Raw genomic sequence first — 22,149 nt, forward strand, 5'->3', positions numbered from 1 at the left:
GCAAGCACCATAAACAAACTCAAATTTGAGTTACCAACTTTCGTTGTGACATCATCGCCAATATGAACACTCATCGATTTAGTTAGACGAATTATTATAGCCAACTGTCCCTCGTGTCAATCCGCACATCTGATAAAAAGTCAGTGCGCAGAAGAAAGCTACAACTAATGGACAACAACTTACAAATACATATGTACAATACAACCGTACATACATATTTAAAGAACTCATAAATATTGTTAGCCCACTTTATAGAGTCACTGCTTGCAGCGCTTACCTTAGCCAATACCTCAGCTCACAACACATAACTCACAACAAGAAACGCTCATACGCGCTCTGCCGCTCCTCTCTGTGTTGTTATCCGCTTGCTTTTGACCAAAACGCAAAAAAGGAAAACAACAACACAGCCAGCTAAGCAACCGCACGTCGGGGTCTGACTCCAGCAGCGGCAAATCGCAAACGTTCCATAATGTCGCCACTTCAAATGTGAAGTGACGTTCGCAGCGAATGGTTGGTTGACTTGTTATTAGTTCGTGTCACAAAAACAACAACAACAAAAAAACGAAATATAAGTGCAGTGTGGAAAAGTCAAGCAAAAAGTGTAAATAGCAAGAAAAAATAAATTTAAAAAAACTTAAACATTCGCTGTGTTTTTTTATAACCTTTGGTTTTGTTGTAATGCATGTGACATTCTGGTAACCAAAACGCGGCGCGTGTGATTCCAATAAACACTCACATTTGTAGTTGTCCCTTGCACTGTGGTGTTTCGGCAGAAAGCGAGGAATAACTGAAGTGCAGTGATTTTCGAAATGATTTTGGAAAATATTTGAAAATTTTTTACATACTATACATAGGAGATTCGTGGTAGTGTTTTAGTGCTGACAGTGTCTATGCAGTGCGCAAAGTTTGACTAATATAGCAGAGAGTGGTCTGCAGTATTTCTACGGTGATAATGCAGGACAGTGTGAGTTAGCGGATAAATTGTGTAAAAAATTTGATTGAAAAGGTGATCTTTAAATTTCAAAAAATGTTTGTGATTAATTAAATGTGAAAAAAATATAGAGAACATGCTATAACTTATAAAAATATTAACTAAAATTATTGTAAATAATAAATACAAAAATCGATTAAAAATGAAAATTTAAATCTGATATCGACAGTTGGTTTTTGAAGATTTTAGATTGTCCTTGGTTCTGTAGTTGGTGAATTTTGTAAAACAAAAAAAAATAACAACAAGTTGACAAATAAATAAAAAAGATATTAATACTAATAATATAAATAATGTTATAAAAAAATATAAATATAAATAAAATATAAGATAAAAATTGTTTTTATTTAATTAAGTATATCAGACCACATAACATAACAAAGGTATGGAAAAAATATATTTATTAGTAGCCATATGCAATTTATTTTTACATGATTATGTGTTTATAATAAAAGTATATTCTATACGTATACACCTACAGTTACATATAAAAGGTATTTGTTTATGTAATAATGTATTAAACACGTCTTACAATAAAATTATTTTTAGCAAAATGTATTAAAAATTATTTCTTTAAAGAAAACGTTCAAACATTGACCAAAACCTTTTTTATATTAATTAACTTGTCTTTTTTTAATGTATTTAAAGTTTTCATATATTTTTATAGGCGAAAAATTATATTTTATACAAAAAGGAATAATAAAATAATAAATTATTCAATTTTTAAAAGAATTGATTTAAAAATATTTTTTTTTTTTCAATTTTTAACATAAAATACATCTTTATTATCCAAGAACGGATTTAATTATATTTTTTTCGAAAATCGTTGGTTTTGGTTTGAATGTTTTTGTCGCTTATGGTGATGTTAATATTATTTATTTAGTTATATTGTATATATTGATGATAGAGGTTAAACCTGGCTAAAAATATTAGTTATAAAAGTAAAATATATTTATACGTTTTGTATCATCTAAATTGTTAATCATATATGAATATTTAGTGTATTTATCAAGACGCTTTTTTCCAAACGAACAAAAGTTTGTTATTTGAAAAAAAAATACTTTTCGTATTAAGAAATACTTAATAAAAGCTTAGTAAAACATACTTCTTTAGGAAGATTAATATTTTTTATTAAGAAAATAAACAGTCTTTAAAGCATTGTATAATTGTTTGAGTAGCATTTTTCTATATAGCAAATTTTGTATTGCCTATTTTTATACCTTGAACAAGGTATATGTACCTATGTATACGGGTATATAAATTATAAGCATGATTGATATAGTCATGACCGTCTATCTGTATATACGTCAACTACTTGTAGTCCCTCAGTTTTTGAGATATCGATAAAAAAATTTTGCACACGTCTTTTTCTCTCTAAGAAGCTTCTAATTTGTTGCAACCGGTCAATAAAAATGACGTTTTTGTATGAAACGCTTTTTTATTTGATAAAATGGTATAGAAAGACACCTGTGTATTACAGCTTCGGTACAGCCAAGTTAATGCTCTTTCTTGTTTTTAATAATTAAAGCATTGTTGTTCTTAAATATTAGAAAACGATTTTTTAATATTTTTACAGCATTTTTATAAAAAAAACTTTTCTAATACTTCTCTACATTTTCTTTATTTGCATATTTCTTTGATTAAATTTTACTTATTAAGGAATTTCCATAATATGTAAATTATTCATTTTCTAAAAATATTTTAAAATTATTATTATTGTTATTGTATTATTATTACTTTTTGCAAAATTTATAACGAATAATGTCTACTGAATAAAAGTAACCGTCCATTAGAATTTACATGCATCGATAAAATGTATACTTACTTAAAAGATAATAAGTCGACCGTTTAATTCATCCTTTTATTTTTATTAAATTTCTTTATTGATAACGAATGCATTTAGTGCTCTACATCTACTTATCCTGTAGACTCATGCATACATACATACATATATACATAATTTATTACATCTAATTTCGTATTTTTGACATTCCTACTTCCACCTTCGTCTTCAGCTTTGCATTGGCGCTGCGATTGTGAAATTTTCTAGTTTACATTGTTTGTAATTATTTTTGGTTTTTTTTTTTGTCTGCTGATAAGCCCCGAACCCACTGTGCTTGTCAGCTGCCTACTTACTTACTTTTAACTGCAGCTTATCGTCAATTGGCGTGTAGGTAATTTCTGCGGGTTTTATTATTATTCTTTTTTCTTCCCCCTCCTCCTCCTGCACACATATTTGCGTTGTTTATTTGTTGACACAAGTTGCAATCGCGTACCTTAACAACAAATTATCGTTATATTTATGGTATATTTTTACATATTTATGTACATATGTGCGTAGGTAAACAGTGTTATGTATTTAACTGCAAATTTTTATACTCGTTTAATAATTAAGTTAAATACTCGTTAATGAGAATATACGATGAAAATAATATCTGCTCGAAGTGGACCTCAGAACCTCGAGCGCAATAATAATAAAGTGACTGTTACAAAGAAATGAAAAATAACAACAGAAAGTGCACAACAAAAACAGTGTGAAAAGTGAAAAAGCAGTCGCATTCGTGTTTTGTATAGAAAATGTAGATTTATTTCAATCTTCGTGCGAATTCAAGTGCAATTCAAAGTCGAGCTTGTTGCTATTGCTTTTCATTTTACTTTTACAAACGACCTTTACAATAAAACGGGAAAACAATAACCACAACACAATAGATTCTTATCTACTAAAGCCGCCTGCTGTGAACACCCTTCGGCCTTTTTATAATTATACGAACATAACTCATGCCAAAGGTATTCGTGCGTATTCGACATCATTGTAATGTTAATGGATTATGCGATCAAAAAATACAACAAATTGCACGAATCCAAAAACCAAAACATGAAAATCACGTTAATACTCCGCTCAAAACTGGATTTTGACAAGTTTAATATTCAACACTACACCGTGTGGTGGATTACTAGGCATTAATGACGTGAGCCGATTACAATTCTATCGCGAATTAATAGGTACATATGAAACACTAAGCAAACTTTCAAAACATTTATTGTTGAAAAAATTGGTATTTATTTAATCTATACAAGTTTAGTGTTGCGATTTCTTAGGAACTTAGCAAGAATTGTATTTAAAAACTTGACTTCATAAGGAAATCAACAGCAAAGTGAGTTATTTTCAGTTTTCAGTTTTTATTAACAACTTTAAGTGAGATATGGACTCAATTTTCCAACATTTGCCGAACAACTGCCACCAAGTCGGGAGGTCTGAGGTTAATTTTAACATTTAGATACAATTGTAGAACCTCAAATTTGTGGATTCAATGCTTAAGAGGTTACAGATGAGGAGTTGTGTAGGTTTAAAGGATATTAAACACAATAAAGTGCAAGTAGACACTAGCTGTGTGTTGAAACTTTGTAAAGGCAACAAAATGACACTAAAAGCACCACGAAATGCCGTTGTCTTCTTAGAGTTTGAACAGTCTTATATGTTAAGCCTAAATTTTATTGTAAATACAGACAAACTTGTTATTATGAGGTTACAATAAGGATTTTCTATATACATTATAAGGGTTTTATTGAGCTCTCTTTACAAAATTCTGGCGGAATTAAAATATAGAGTAGGTTCAATAATGAGGCTATGCGCTGATAGTGATCCTGAATCTTTTCAGGTCTGACGTCTTATCGGCTAAGTCAGCATTAGACAGGGCTTGAATAGCGTATGCATTACTAATATCTCAACGGTATCTGACATTACTTTATAAGTGTTTAGTTAAAAGTCGCCGACAATAGCATCTCTACAAAAACTCCGTCAGAACTGATCTTTGATCTCCGTGCTTTGTTAAGTCTAATATAATATAATATTTACATATGTACTATTTAATGTAAATTTTTTGATATTTCCCTCTCGTTCTCTTACTTATAATAATCGGATTACAAAAGTCACAAATATGTTGTGCATTGTAAATACATACAAACATATGTCCATTGAATAATGTTTCCGTTAGCAAATTGCTTTTCCCAACCTGTTTTCATAAGAAAAACTAAATTTTTCTCCAATTTGGCTAATGTTAGTTTTTCGCGGTGTGGGCGTTTCGATGGCGCATGGTCAGGACTTAATAAACGATTCAGTTTTCGTGTTTTTGTGAGTTAATCTTTATGTGGAAAATATAGTACAAAATACTATTAAAATATTGTGTAGATACATGTATGTATGTTTATTATGTAAGCCTAATATCACATGTTAGAATTAATTTAGTATAACAAACTGATGGGTAGGGATTTGGCATTGTTGGTTACTTCGTTTACACACCTTATTCCTTTGAAAATTCCTTGAATATTTGTGTGCTTTGTGAGTTCAAAAAACGACCTTGGCTTCGGTAGAAAAGCTTAGAGTAAAGAAATCGATCGCCAAATGCTACATCTTAGTACTATTTGGTATCAAATGGCTCAAAAAGTCCAGATTTAGCTTAGAATTTGTCAATTTCTGAAATATTTACTAATAAAACGTGTACGAAACAGTTGTGATTGTCTAATACTATAAGTAAGAATTCCAATATAGCTTCTTGACGTTCCTAGTGGTGGCTTGTAAAAAAACACTACTTTTCAATATTTGACTGATTTCGATTTACTGAAACCGAACGTTCCCACTGCTTCTAATGTGATTACTAGCGTTTACCTCATAAGTAATAACTTGCCGAGATTTTTCACCTTTTTAGAAAAATTTATCAGGGATGAGCAAAAACATTCAGATTTATAAAAATTTTACGATTATTGTAAAGCTTGGACTACATTGTGGATACCATATGCCACTGTACTGCCTGCTTACTGCCCACTGGCTAAATGTAGTCAGCTTACAACTTTTCCGAGTATTTCACCTCAATAGATTGCACTGCACCTACTAACACAAATATTTATGACCCATGGGAATGTGCTCTTCTTCACTTTTACTATAAGTACTTTTTATTGCTTAGTAGGCATTTTTTTATTACTTTTCACATTTAAACTGAAACTGAAACTTACGCTTCTCACAATTTGCGCTTTATTTACTTTTCATTTCTAACAAAGTCAGCTGATATTACGGTTAGTGATGTGCGATTATTCTTAAGTAAAGTTGCCGCTTACATAAGTAGTTTACAAAGTGTTTAGTGTGGCTTAATAAATAAAATACAAATAAGGCTTATTTCCGGTTTTATAAAAAATAAAGTTGTAAAAATATAGGTAACTGTAATAAAAAACACTTGCAACAACTAACTGATATACGGTACACCCACAATAAAAAACCTTCCTACATACGTTAAAATTGTGAACTATTATATACTATAAAGTAAATATGTAAGTATATATGTATGTACGTATTTCCACCTTTGAATGCAGCTAAGTTGGACGTGTAATAAAGCAATATATACAGCTTACTTAAGACTGCAACAAATATGCATAGTTGGCATTATTAATTTGCTCTTCGTATTTTTTTCTTTTATTTTTTTCTCCCTCGTGTAGGTGCTGTCATTTCGCTTAAATTACATGCATTAAGCAAGCAAACAACAAACATTGTATATCTAACTCAACGCAGCATTCCACGGCAGTGTCACAAAATGACATTTGTTTGTGGTTGTCAGTGTTTTTGCGCACAGTGTTTGGTAGTGGTGTGCCTCTGGCAGTGGTGTTGGGTAATTACGCGCCTGGTAAATGGCTGGCTAGCATGCGAATTTATTGTCTACCATAATTTTTATAATGGATCTCCAACAATATCCGGGCGTAAGCTTGCATTCGCACAAATACACACAAACCTATGTAGATAAATATATACAAACTAAATACATAGTATGTATATAGTACATATGAAGGTATATATATTTTTTGGCTGCATTTAAATGTGAATAAAAAGCGATTTTGTCGCATTTTTACACATTTTAACTTTTCGCTTATCTATCGGTTGTGACTTAGCAATCAAGGCATACAGAGTTGTATATACACACATACATACATACACATATATGTATATAGGATTGTGCGGTAAGTGCGCTGGCGGCTTTGGCGCATTTATCGGCGTGTAGGCGAAGAACTAATTTGGTTTTATCTTATCGAAAATTTGTTTGTGAATAAATATGCGTTCCTGTCATAAAATTTTCACCTAACGCAATATTTTAGGCTAATTTAGGCAATATTGGATTGTAATATAACATATACACTGTACATAAGATTCATAAGAAGCAAGAAATAACGTCAACTTCGGTTGCACCGAAGCTATAAAACCCTTCACACATACTAAAGATACCTTATAAGAGCTTGATTTTGATCGACAAATGAGCAACTTTTTGATGAGAAAACTGCTAGTGCGAAATTTCATATCGATATCTCATCTGAGGAACTAGTTTGTATATATACAGACGGACGGATAGCTGGACTGACAGATGGCCATGGTTAAATCGACTCAGCTCGTCATGCTGATCATTTAAATATATTGTATATTGTATTATATAGGGTCTCCGAAGATTCCCTTTGGGAGAGATTCATGACTCATATCTGAAAGAGTCATGTGATAGTTCAATGCAGGGACACTATGTGTTGGATAAATTTCAAACACCCAGTATTATTATTAAGTATTAAAACACTCAGTTGATTTGACTTCTTCTTACCGTTTTTTTGGTACATTTTCCGTTCGTTAACTTTGCAACATCTTCTCTCTGGGAGAAATTTTCCACCTAAGCTCTTTATTTAAATATACGACTGATTTATGGTATATATATATAGTCTATTCATAGACAATTTCGTTAGAATCCGGCTCTTAATGTGCAATCCTGTTAAAAAAAAAGATGATTTGGAATAATTTTAATATCAATTCAAATAGGTAAATAGTGTATATTACTAATAGTGGCATCTCTTCGATCACCCCCATTTTTTACACCGTTAGAAACATTAATTTTTTCATCGTTAGAAAACTTGAATCAAAAATTTTTGATAGAAATTACTACCGTCTTTTCAATATTTAATATTGATCTTATAGATTCAGAAACTGCACATTCTACCCCACGTATATAGTCACAAGGGAGAACGTGTGACGTCGCAAAAAATTGGTAGCAGCACTATTAGGCAGGAAGTGAACAAAAATAATAACTTACAATCAAACTGTATTAAAACGAAGAACAGCATGAAGCTAGTTGGAATCGTACATGCGATTGGAGTGTCGTATAGTACGAATGAAAGACATTCACGGCAAGTGCGTGTTTAACTCTGTTCTATTTTGTTTTTCGTTGCAGATAAAACAATCAAGGTGATATAAGTATTAGATATGTCTATAATTGTCTACCGTAGAGTGTACCCTTTAGCTGTTAATTGTAAAAGTTTCAGAAAGAAACCAGTTCCTATCACATTCAATAGTTTTGCCTATGTTCCACACGCAATTTGTTATTTTTGACGATTCAAAATTTTAACATTTTCTTACACTTAACAAATATTCAAAAATGATACACGAGTGTATGTGATGTTAAGTAACCACTTCAGAGTTCGAGCAATCGCCATCGTCAGCTCTATAGTGATAAGCTGAAAGATTTTAAAATATTATTCTTGTGGTTTATTATACTATTTAAAAATGCTTACAACAAATTTCAGTTTCATAGAATGTCTTAGATTATTCTCATTTCCAGGGTTAAGAGAAAATTAGGAGGTGACTATATAATATATACCATAAAAACGTTAGCTGACTTTAACACGAACTATAAAATATAATAAGCCTTGAAAAAGTATGAATTTATGTGTTCTGAAAAGTTTCCAAGTAAAGATAACCGATTTTTTGAAAAATTAGACGATGTAGAGAGAGGTGAAATAACAATTTTCAAATTAATATGCAAAAGTGCTTTTATACCTATATTCATATTTAGACTATAAAATAAATAAATGCATGGAAATTAGTTAGAAAGCAAAGGATTTTCTTGGGTGTGTTTCCAGATATACACATGCATGTAAGTATACATATACATATGTATAGTGTCATGCAACACGCAATAAAACGTCATGCCACATTTTTAGCCACGCTTACGACGCCACGGTGGCTAACCGAAGGAACAACGTATAATTTCCATTACCTAGATATATGCATGATATATACACATGTATCTTTGGAATTTTATATATTGTATATATGCATATAAGCTTGTAACTATATATGTAGATATAACTATATAGTAAATACAGGCGACAGCAGTCCTCCGCCAAAACGACCGCACATAAGCACATACACTCCGGCAACCTGGTCAATGGTGTGAGATTTCACTACTTTGTTGAAATTAGTGCAGTCGGAGTTTAGTGGAAAATATAAGCAATAACTTCAGGAAAATTTCCATGTACCCTCTGTAAAAATACATGTTGTTGTGCTTGAATGTTTGCTGCCACGCGACTTTTAGTGTTTAATCGATAAAATTGTTGCATGCCGGTAAGGTGAGAAAGTTGCACTGAAGTAAATAAAATACATATCTACATTCGTATATATATGCCTGTAGATTCTTATCACTATGGAGAAACGTTCAACTTGCTAGAAAAGTTGATTTCAGAACTTACGAATGTGTAAGGAACAGTAATACCAGGTGTTCCAGCGCCCTACTTAGAGTAGAGTATTAAAAAATACTGTCAAACGTGACTTCATGGAGATTGATTCCAAAAACTATTACTATCCTGTTTAATCGTTAAAGCACGAACACTTGGGGTAGTTTTGTATCGTCGCTTCCTTTGAAAACACAGAGAGAAACAAAAATATTGTATTTTTTGTACAACTTACCTCGAATGTAAGCTTATAATTTGATGATGAATTCGATACTGTGTGCCGTCTCTAAATGGCGAGGTTTGGTCTACGTTTTCCGATTCTTCTGAGGTTCTCCTCGAACTCCTCAAATTTTATGTAAGCAATTGCAACGGCGGATATTGAGTCCAAAGTTTCGTGGTAGCGTCGAAAATTCGCTGTTTCGATAGCAACCACACCACCTAAGCTAAACATACATACATACGTCAGACCTCGTCTTTGTCCGTTCAGCTTTGGTGTATATCACGAATTTTCTTAGATTATCTTATTATCTTATCTTATCTTATGGTAGTAATAAATATTCATTATAACATCCAAGTAGCAACCAGCATCCTTAAAATGAAATGAAAAATGTGCGAATTCACCCTTTATTCGGAAACAGTACTTTGGCAGTAAGCCACTTTAGGAACAGATCTCAAAAATATCCTGGCGAAACCGAAGATTAATTGGAGTCTTGAGTTTGTCTTCTGATTATTCATAGAGTGATAGATCTTCCGAAGATCGTTTATTTTTCTCATATTTAGATTCTATATTGAAATCAGAAAAACACCAGCACATCTGAATTGAAATTTTTTCTTTCTTTGAGGGGCTTAACTGTAAGTAAACGCTTGATCAGTTTCCTCAAAATTTTCAGAGTTTAAAATACTGTTTACTTTTTAGTAGCAGCCGGAGAAAAGCATTAAAATATTCATTTGACTTATGTCCTTCAAAATTTTATCGATTAATTTTCATTGCTTTCATGAATTCATCTTACATTTAGGCTTGGACTATATTAGGCCGTCATCTGAGACACTGGTATATCCAATTATGTTATGGGTTCTTGCAATGTTAAAAACTGCACAGCTCCTCTCCGCGTCACAGTTTCAGTTTAATTTTGATAGTCACCGAAGAATCCAATTTTTTGATCTTCATCAAACTAATACATATAGTATATAGACTTTAAGCATTTTTTGAAGTGATTAAAATTTGTCAAAAAGATAACGGCGAAAACCCAAAATTAAGTACTCTTTTATAAATTTTCGAAACTCTAATGGGATTTTCATATAAAAACTACAACAAATATGCGCATGCTTGTGGTTATATACGATGTGACACAGAGTTCTTTTAAACGATTATCTTTATATTGTCGTTCGCTTTCAAAATTTGTTAAGTTCTCAACATTACGCATTCACCTTAAAGGTAAAGTCATATCCGCACTTCGTAAGTAAACCGACCCATACATACACGCATACATATGTACATACAAAAGGGCATATGAGTATCACCGCTATAGTTTATTTTTAGCTATTTCCGGTATGGCATTAGGTAAGCGATTGGCACATACACAGTCACATGCACTTTGCGTACGAAGTTACAGGTTTCCTAGCAATAAATATAATATATATGGGCATATACTCGTATACTATTTATTTGCGTTTCGAAGAACATAGTAAATTCATTCATAATTGAAGATATACATCGTAAACGTGACAAGGCTGCGACTATCGGCAAATAGATATAGATGTATACTTAGTACTTAGAAAAGCAATATACACACATAACTAGTTATCCGATATTTTAGCTGGGCATTAGCGTCTTTAGTTGACAAGTGTTGTAAAACGAAAAATACATTTGCCGTTTTTACTTCTATGTAGACGCCTCTTGAAAACTTGATTGTGTTGTAAATGAAGTGTCGTTTTCGTATATACCTATGTGTATTTATCTTGTTGTGACACTTGAATATTTACAATGCTAATTGCTTCGGCGGACTGACTACAGCGCAATTACAACGCAAACATATTTGACATTTTGTGTAATCGTTGACTGAGTTCATTATAACACAATTTGCCCATATATTGCGTAAACTGCGAAATCTAAAAGCGGTGCAAAAAATACTGATGCAAGATGATGCTTCTTCAAAATTCAAATTACTATAAAACCTAATTTCAAGATGAATACCACTCGGAGACTAGAAAATCCTTCGAGCTAAGGCAAATCTAATAGGTATTAAATGAAGAAATAGGTTAAAAATATTGCTAATGCACCAAAAGTATTTCTTGCAGCATAAAAATTTTCATAAAGGCTCAAATCCTTTATGATTTCCATGACGCTTATACGCGCTCCCTAATTTAAACTTAAAAAATAAATAAAGAAAATCGCCTAATATTATATTTTGAGGCGTGAATGACGGCATAGAAGTTCTGTTACTTCTCGTTGATGAAGGCATCATTTGGTTGCCTTTGACTATCTAACTAACATGGCTAAGCGGTTTTTAAATATTTTTGTTAATAAAGATTGTGGAACTAAAACTGAAACCATATTTTCATCTGCCCAACAATTGCCATTTCTGCGACATTTCTCAAAATGCACTTAAAGATTGTTTCATGTTGTAAATTCTCGAAATAATAACTCTACAAAAATCTTGAGGCCTATTGTGAATGATCGGAAATTTCGCTCCTACCAAACTTGGTTTACGGTACATATATCCGGCCTCGGAGTGCTCATGAGAACTTACTCAACAAAAGTAATTAGAAATCAAGCAACCTGACTTTGTGGTAAAAACTACCATTGTTGAGTGTTACTTGGTGTTATAATATTTACTAGAAGATCAGTTTCCTCTAATGGTTGCGCAAATTGGCACCTGAAGTCAATCACTACTTTCAAACATAAAAAGGATCATATTCTACCTTGGCGATACTAGCCTTGAGCTTATCCTCGTTATCAGTGGCAGGCCACAACGGAATCGCAGGTAACTGTAAAGCTGACAAGCTGGAAAAAAAGCATCGCTATCAGTAGAATGGAAACGGGTCGGTGTACGCCTCTCCTCGTATGTTCTGCTACTGGATAGCTGTCGCAAGATCCTCTAACCCAAGATCGATCGTGAAAGATCGAGTGAGTTCTTTGTCCTCAGTAAGGCTAGCCTCGTAACTAGTTGTGGGGATTCTAGCAGGCTGTAAGTAATGTTAAGAATCTTACCGGACTCTAACCTGCAGAAGCAGATATTTAGACTTAACCACTAAGGAGCTCACACTTACTGATATCCCACCGAGCGAAAATCAAGTATTCTCCTTAACTTTCATACCGTGTAAAAACTGGAAACATCAATAATGCTTTTCAACGTACTCCAGACAGAACTCCCTATCTAAAATTCTTTTATGAAACAAATTAGAGTTAGAGAGTTATAAAATATATCAATTGATTTTACACATTCATGTGATAATACCTGTGCAGTTATGTCGAACATTAATAACATACTGACATTATATACCTCAAAATTCTATGTGTAAAATGACACCTTCAACATAACCGCCAAATGACACTGGCAGCTGCCGCAAGTCATGCGTCGACTACAAATGTCAATTTTTAATATTAATTTTACGATTTTCGAATTTTTGCTCCTACGCCAGAAACCGGCAATTTAACCTTCGGATTTTTTATTTTTTTAAAGCTAGTCAGACGCGCTAAGAACAATTGAACAACAACAATAACAATAGTAAAGCTGATGCTTGTAAATATATATACTTTCATATGTACATATATATTAATAAGTAAAACTTGAGGCTCACTGATATTTTTAAACTATCAGATTCATAAAATGCTAGTTAGAATGCGTTTAAAGTAAACTAAGACAATAATGAATGTTGGAAGTGAGAGAATGCACAATAATATGCGTATGAGTGTGGAGAAAACTTGAAAAATGAAATAAGAACTTATTAAGTGGCAAATAATTGCATAGAAAAATTTAATAACAATACAAAAACGACAATAAAGAATATATAATATAGTATAACTGAAACAGCTTGAGCATGACATCACCCGCCTGACGCAGCTGATGGGGTGGCCGCGTTGTTTGTTGTGGTAGTTAGTATGTGGGGGCTTAGAAAGCAAAACAGCTGCTTAGAATTTTTTTAAAAAGTGTTTTCAGCTTTTGTTTTCTTTATTCCAAGCAGGTATTGCGGCGCTTTCAAACACGCTATTTGTAGGCAAGCTCGTATTATATTTGCATTAGAAAGAAATTTTATTGCGCTCGACACTTTTATTGGGGTGTGATGAATTTATTTTTAATAAGAATGCTGATATAAAACAAAACAAAGCGATGAGTTAATAGAAAATCTCTCCAAGATTTGCTATTTTCATGCTTGTCAAGTGTATTGTATTTGTTATTAGCCCTGTTTGATTCGCCACTTCTCTACTCACTATGTGTGAGCTGTGCCCTGTGTAAAAATTTTGCATTTGAAACCAACAACGCAATTATTTCTTTCATTTCAAGAAAGTGTATTTATAACTCATTAAAGTGTTAAATTCTATCTCTTCTCCGTTATGCCAGTATATTGAATTTATACCTGTTGTTTGGTCCATTCACTACTCTTCAAAGTTTGGCGAAATGAAGCAGCTATGTATAATATCTCCATCAACGAAATTAAATTATAGCAGTATTGTTGGTTTATACCAATTTTTTGTTCTATTCGTCATTAAAGATTTTTTGTTACTTTAGAGTAGCTTCTCGAATCTAGTTTTAGATCAAATTATTTGTTGTAAGTGATGCTATATGGAATCGCTATAAAACGATCTTGAAATGCTAAACAGTAAAAAAAATTATCTTCACAAAATCTTGCATCAAGCTCGTCAAAAATTGGTTATAAAATTGAACCATAAAGGATTTGTAAGCCAAATGCTTCTCTCGGGGTAAAGTCCCATGCTTTTCCAGGTTGAGCTGGATACGAGTATCTTTAGCTCCAAAGAAAATACTTGGCCTCCTTGCAGAACCAGTATTGTTAGATCATAGGTTAACTATATTAATTTAAGGTCTCGATATGAAATCGGTTTGTTATAGACTTCAAAAAAGATTTTGTCAAGTTTCTAAATTTATTAAAAAAGTTTCTCAGGGAAGTTCTTACTATAAATGGCTTTTAAAAAAATTAAAATTTATTAAAAATGTTTTATATACGATGATTTTAATTCAAAAGGAGGGAGTTCTCTCTTCAAATATTTAAGCCAAATAGTAACCCTTCTCTGATGATTAAAAAGTGTCTTTCAGGTTGGAATATCTTCAAATCCTTTATCTTGAACTTTATTTTATTTCAGTGAGGTACATACATAAAATCAAAATTTTCGGTGCCTGTGAAAAATTGGACCACAATACCTTTATAACCACAAAATTATGGAGTATAAAATAAAAAAACAGGCAAACAAAGAAAAACTATCAAATCTAATAATTACTAGAGACGTTTGACTTTGCGGTTTCGCGCACTCACTCATATCTCTATTCGCAGTCATTTGTAATTCGAAGCGGCATCGCATCCACCGCAAATTGAACACGTTAAAATACCACAAATATCAGACATTCAGCCAACCAGTGAATCAGCGAACTGTGTGCACATTCCCCAACGAACCCAACGATCGGTTGGCGCTCCGCGTCAGCCCCACGACTCAGCGGTAAACGAGTAGGAAGCTGCGGCCAGCGAGCCACATAAAAATATGTAGGTGAAATTGCCACAAGCTACTAGTTAATAATGAGCACGTCGCTGCCATGACGCCCCTTAAACGCTGCGCCACTACCACTCGCAACCGCTCGTGGTGGCCATTCAAACGGATCGTTAGCATAATGAGTTAATTAACTCGTACTTAGGCACCTTTAACGTTACCGTTCACCACTTTTAAGTTGAAATAGCGGTTAATGCGCAATACGTTAATCAATAGTGTTGGTTAACGCTCCTGCCACTGGCGTGTGTTAATGGGGAAGGTTTAAAATTACCGTGATTTTATATCACAAGCATTTGCATTTATGTACGTGTGTGTACCTCGTGTACAACAGCAGCCGTAGTGGTTGTCAATTAAATTGATTACAACTTACATTGCAATAAAAATCGGTGCTCTAACAGCATTTAATACGCTGCGTAAGCGCAGTTATCACGTTGCATTTCTTTCTCATTTCCATTTTTATCTTTAATGAATCGACTAATGTGAGCTTTATCAATAGAAAATTATACAATAATAAGCAATTTTAGAGTTTTTTCTGCTTGGAATTTAGTTGTAACCGCTGAAGCGGAAAACGAGTCGAGCGCACAGGCAATTTCAAGACTCATTACTTCCAGATACACAAATTGAGCTGCAAATGAAACTTGACAATTGACGGCAGCAATGCGCTATGAAGTGGTGTATTGTGTGTCATAAGCCAATATATTTAATTCTACAACGATATTAGTTTGGTGAGAACAAACCGAAGTATTATCTTTAGTACCTAAGGTCTACTGTTGATGTTTTACAGTTTTGAGTTTTTATTTTTCGATAAAAAAATTATCTGGCAACAAACTGTTAAGAATTAATCAAAATTGTGTGTCGCACCGCCTTTTTATACCGTGAACAGGGTATACCTATGAAGTTTATAGGAAGTTAGTAACACCTAAAAGGAAACGTCGGAGGATCTATAAAATATATATTATATATAAATGATGCAGCAGGACGAGCTGAGTCGATTTAGCCAAGACTGTTAGCATTGAGTTATAAAAAAAAAAACAAATTTGCCTTTAAAAAGTCAAACTTCAACCGTTAAAATTTTTTAAACGGTTAGATTACCATTTTGTATTGAATACTCAATTTCCTACAAAATCTATGATACGTAATATTTTTTCAAATAGTTGGAAGCGAAATATGAATTTTTTTTCCCGAAAATAAGAAAAAAATAGTAAACTGTTATTCGGAGCACCTTCCGTTCCAATTAAGACCTAATACTTGGAGAGCCCCTCTTGGAAGTGTCTATTGACCAATTTTTCCGAGTACAAAAGAAAAAAATACATTCGTGTTTTTGACCCACCCTAAAAAACAATGTAATAAAAATCCCGAAAGATACAGAGATTAGAAGGGTAGACCTTTAGAGAAAATTAATTTTTAAACATAAAACGAAAACTTATTTTAAGATGGTGTTCTAAAAGCCTCAGTAACGGGTCAGACTTATAGAAAATTATTTTACTAAGTATTGGAGGAAAGTTTGGATTAAAAAGCTACCAAATGTCATTTTCGACATATTATTATTATATAATATATAAAATCATCCGAAAAGAAAATTTTTGAAGCCTTACTTAATTTAGCTTTAGTCACCAATAAAAAATGTCTTTTTGTTTGAAAACGGCAGCTGTTCAATGTAAAGAGAAGCCACTTGAGACATATGAAAAGTACTCTAGCCATCTTTCGCAGATTGTATATGGCTTTTTAGCTCAAGGTTAGTCGACATTAGGTTGGTGAAAAAAATGTGCGGTTTACAGTTTCACGACTCCATGTGTGGCGACAATTCTTTGCGTTTGAATGTTCGAATTTATGTGCAACTCAAATGTATACGAGTACAAAAGAAACTCGCTTGCTGGACACTCAATTTTCCGAAGTTTCTTATTTACTTCTCGTTTGCAACCTGAGCCATAAAAGCGAATGCGAACAATGCATTTTGTGTCGAATACAAAACTTAAGTTCTTGAGTTGGTCACTTGGCAAAGTTTTATTTACGTTTATTTGTCCAATAGCACCCTGTGTTTATTTATTCATTGCAATTTTACGCTTTGTTTGTTGTATTTGTTATAGCGGCTTTTAAATATATAGCAACATATTGCACGCGGTTACGCAATAGAAAATGTCAATGTTTACAAGACCCCAATGGAGGCTCAAGCATGACAATGTCATCGCACTGCAGATTAATTGTCGCAATCTGCACTTTATCATTCGAGCTGGATGGACTTAAATTTAACATACATACGATTTTATATAGCGTAGCCTCCAAAACTGAAGTGTAGGAATATCTATATGAATTTAAGATCCCAATTTGTCTGAAATTACTTCTAAATCGTTCCTAGGAGTGTGAACAGGATTGTCACTCATTTTAAAACAAAGAATCATTTTAAATTTAACCAAAAGAATAGATGACAGTTAGAATATATTTGGGAAATACAGTTCAAATAAAATTACATAAAAAATATTGAAACCAGAGGTGCCACATTCTAAAAAATGGAAAAGTTATTATGAATTAAAAAAGCTGGAACAGTCAATTTTGACAAGGTAATTTTTTCACCTATAAAATCAGTCGTCATAGACGGGAACAGATAGTAATCACTTGATGCCAGGTCTCAACTATAAAATGATTGCATAAGAACCTCCCTTCTGGCGAGTCACTATCGATATATGTGGCCTGGCGTTGTCCTGGTAGAACAGAATTCCTCTCCTATTGGCCAAATCTTCTGAGCGATTGCTTCCTTCAGACGGGTTAATTGTAGACAGTACAGGTCCGAATTAAGACTTTTATCGGAGGAGAGTAACTCATAGTAAATGATTTCCTGCCAATCTCACCAAACACCAAGCAAGGTCTTTCTGTATATTTTTGTGCAAAGTTTAGCTCCTAACCAATCAGAACAGTGTTAACATGATGGTCGAATTTCCGTTATTTTATCGATATTTATCGGATCGGAATCGGCGAAACCATATATGCAGCCAATTGACTGTTACAGTATCAGGACCATAAACAATATTCGCATTTTAAGCCGCCTGGTTTGCGTTTTCGCCTTTATCGAAAGAAAACTGTAAAATATGGCGTATTTTTTCTTTACTAGTGTCCATCTTTGACGTGTGCTGAAACAATACCGAGTCAAACAAACAAAAAAATTTTTATTACGAATTTTAGTCTTTATAACGTCATATAACGTAACCTGATTGCCCACTTATATTTACAACACGAGGTACAGTTTATTAAAGCGACCTATGGGGAATATAATGATTTCTTTTTACTAGATCTTGTAATTAAAATCTTGCATTTGCATTCTGATGATGCATAACAAAATTTAGTCAATAAATATGCTTCATATGTATATGTCGGTAAACCAATGAATTGATTCTTAATTTACAGAAATTTCATATTAAGGATCCATACCATTCCTATTACCCTAAAGATCAGACTTATAGTCTAAAAATGTCGATATGAAATGAATAAAGTAAGAATCTAGTCCACCATCAGCGAAACACAAAAAACAAAATTTTTCAAATTTAAAACAATAACAAATTACAACAAACCTTCAATAAATTGAATTCAACAATAAGTAATTTCTCATTCACTCTCACTGAATACCGCCAAGCGTACTTGCTGTGCTGCATAAATAATCACTCTGAGGCACTCCCATCTATTTCGCTGTAAATTGCAAACTTTCACTTGCGAACTATTCTTTATTGCTTCTTGTCTACAATTCTTCATTTTGTTTGCTCATGCTTAAAATATTTTGTTAAATAAACCTTTAAAAAAATTCACAAACGCGACCGTCACTACCTTAATGTCATTGATAAATCTGATTAAACTAATGTTTGTCCAACGATAAGCGACAATTAGCAATCGGGAGTACATGAGTTGAGTGCCAATTGAGTTTTGGCCGCGTTGCCAACACATGTTACTAATAAAGTTATTGACAGCAATGTATTTTGTGTGATGTACGTTGTCACTGACAATTGTTTAGGCCATTAAGAGCTGTAATCAAGCTGTTTCAAATGTAATGGCGAACCGTACTTTGAGGTAATAAAATTGAAAAGAGTGTTTTTATAAATTACTAAAACTGTTAACTTGGTATTTGTGGGGTGATTTGTGTAATCACTGTAAAGGATTGCTTACTAAAGTCTAAAGATTGACAGCTATGCATTTTCACATTTTTCTATAATTGAAAGGTAATAAGGACCAACTCCTCTTCCTCTTTTAGAATAACTTAACTTGTATTTACCATATATTGTATTTTAGTATTGTTTGTAGAACCCAAGAATGATTGAGGGTGAGAATAAGACAATTTCGTCCCGTTGCTTTTGTTCAAATGCGCTCGACAAAAAGTTGCATTGGTTTGTGACAAAAGGACTGGAAGACTCTGTTTACCATTACTATGAATGTTTGACAGTTCGTTTCTATTATGACGTCGCGACTTGCAATGTTGTCTCTATCATTGTTAGTGTGACCCAACGATTATATAAAATCAAACCCTTCATAATATTTCTCATATCTTTGCCTGATTCATAATCAAAACAGCTTTTGCAGACACGGAAGTCGCCGTATAATCACAATTACAGGTAGAAAACAAAATTTAATTACAGCGTAGAATTCTAACCCAACCAAAAGCCGGGCATTTTTCTGTTACAAGAGCTCAAACGGGCATAACATTATTAATAATATGAGTGATCAAGGCGGTAGCCTTTATAAATAATAATAAAATCCTGTTTCAATTCATTACAAAAGCAAGATTATCTCCCATTAATATGCCTATAACGATCATCTCATTAAAAGTTGTAGAACAACTAACTGACACAGGAAAGCGACGAGTACGAAGACGACGACGACAAATGACTTTGACGCAACAACAACAAAACGTGTAAATATATTTGTTTTCAATTTGTGTTGCTGTCATGCCAACGTCCACCAGTGCAACCGTGTGGGCTAATGCTAACGACTAATTAAGAATGCAATAAATGCACGTACAAATTGAAACAAAGTGAGAGAGGAGAGAATACAAGTTGGTAAATACATATTTATAATGCCGAGAACTACATATTAAATGCAGAGAACTACATATTAAATGCATGAATAACAAATATTTTGGAACCAAGCGCATTTTATGGAAGTAGAATAATTTAGTAGTAGTAATAAGGTGGGAAAATTTAAAATACTATTTTGTAAAATTCTGTATACAGGAAATTGTTTTATTTGAAAATAAATAAGAAAATAAATTGGTACTTTCTAGTACTTAAATTTTATTTCTGTACATACATATATCCCTTTTGAAACATATGGCAAGTTGCATTTGAATCTGCCCCACCGGTAATATGACTAGAGATGTCAAAAATTCAATAGCTTTTAGGATTTATGTTGTACATGAAAAATAAAATACATTATAAAACTAATATTTTCGCAATTTATAAGGATCTAAGTCGGGGTTATACTTTCAGGAGCTGGCAAAACTTTGTATTAAAAAATGTTGCGAAAGAATTCAATATTCATTGTTCGACGAAAGGATGAAAGAATTGGAATCATGTTTGGTATGTTATAAAGTTATATTACAGGTCAAAGACTTACTTAACTTCATTGCTATATATTGCTTCATATCCCTAATATACATAGGTATGTATGTATATTTTAAAATCATTCAACGGGATATTGTGCAGTATATGATATACTCTACCAAAGAGGCAAAATTCAATACATTGGGTATATGAGGAAAAAGTCAGCCAAATAATCGGAAGTCATTATATTTGGCATATGAGATTCAGGTCAAGGTCTAGACTCTAGACTAATTCGATTCATATTCAACACTAAATCGCATTATATTTATCAAAAATATCACTTCAATTTTCAGAATTAAGCTGTAGTATATTTAATCCATACCTTTACCTAATCATCCTAAGGCATCTTACTTATTAACGACATATAGTATGTACGCTATAAATTCAACCGGAAGTTAGAATATTAGGTAAATGGGGGCTATGCTTTCTAAACGGCCCGATATTATCCATTTTAGGCACAGACACACACTGTTATTACAGCGACAAGCTCTCCCAATTTCTTTAAGATATTTCGCATAGTGACTGGTATATACGATATAAAGTCAAGAGGAAGTTCAAAAATCGTTCTCCTATTTCCAATCTTATCGTTATCTTATTTCCAAAAAAAGATGTTGTGGGACTTTCAGTAAAGAACTAGACAATTTGACCGATATTTTCGGTAAACAGTTAGCCATAGGCACTGAGATCCACCTATTCGGTATCTGGGGACTTGAAAACTTATGGTTCGATTTTGACTATTTCTGGACCATGAGATTGCGTACCTTAAATCCTCTTCGTGTGTAAAGTTTTATTTCAATAACGTCACTAGTTTCATATACCGTTAAGAATCATATGGCTAAAATTTTGATATATTTATGGGAAGTAGGTGCGATTGTAACTCGTAACTTTTCACAGCGTAACATAATAACGTTGTATTAATGTTATGCACTCGATTTGACTACAATAAAATTGGTCAAGTAGTTTCTAAAGTATAGGATTTCACCCAAAGGTAGACGATGCCACGCCCATTGTTCAATTTTTACACCGGCTCCTATTGATCCCTTTTATACGATCTTGGGTTGAAAATTAAATGGCTCTGACTAGTTTACTTATTACGTTATCACACTTCAAGTAGCTTTAAACATAACCGTTATGTAAGAAGTGGGCTAGGTTACCATCTGATTACAATTTACCAGATTGGGCATTATTATATATTATATTATATATAGCCCGTTTATAAACACACAACATTAAGCTTAGATAAATTTTTGCTATTATGATTGGCGGTAATCCTGCTTCTGATCGATATTAATAGCCTCAAATAGGTTTAAATCACAAATCGCAGAATAAATATTTGT

General features: G+C 32.8%; 1 protein-coding gene across 4 annotated transcripts in view; it reads left to right on the top strand.

Annotated features, from left to right (window-relative positions):
* Positions 1–482: 482 nt before the first annotated feature.
* Positions 483–22,149, top strand: part of LOC106615994 (pneumococcal serine-rich repeat protein) — a 78,510-nt gene continuing 56,843 nt past the window's right edge. For 2 of the 4 annotated variants that reach the window (XM_070109112.1, XM_070109113.1), the window contains exon 1: positions 483–1,006. The gene's annotated coding sequence lies outside the window, so the exon portion shown is untranslated. Of the gene's footprint in view, positions 1,007–3,846; positions 3,992–22,149 lie in introns of those variants that run through there. The other 2 variants (XM_070109114.1, XM_036375655.2) reach the window with 2 other exon arrangements.

Source organism: Bactrocera oleae, chromosome 4 (genome assembly GCF_042242935.1).
Source record: "Bactrocera oleae isolate idBacOlea1 chromosome 4, idBacOlea1, whole genome shotgun sequence".
NCBI lineage: Eukaryota > Metazoa > Arthropoda > Insecta > Diptera > Tephritidae > Bactrocera > Bactrocera oleae.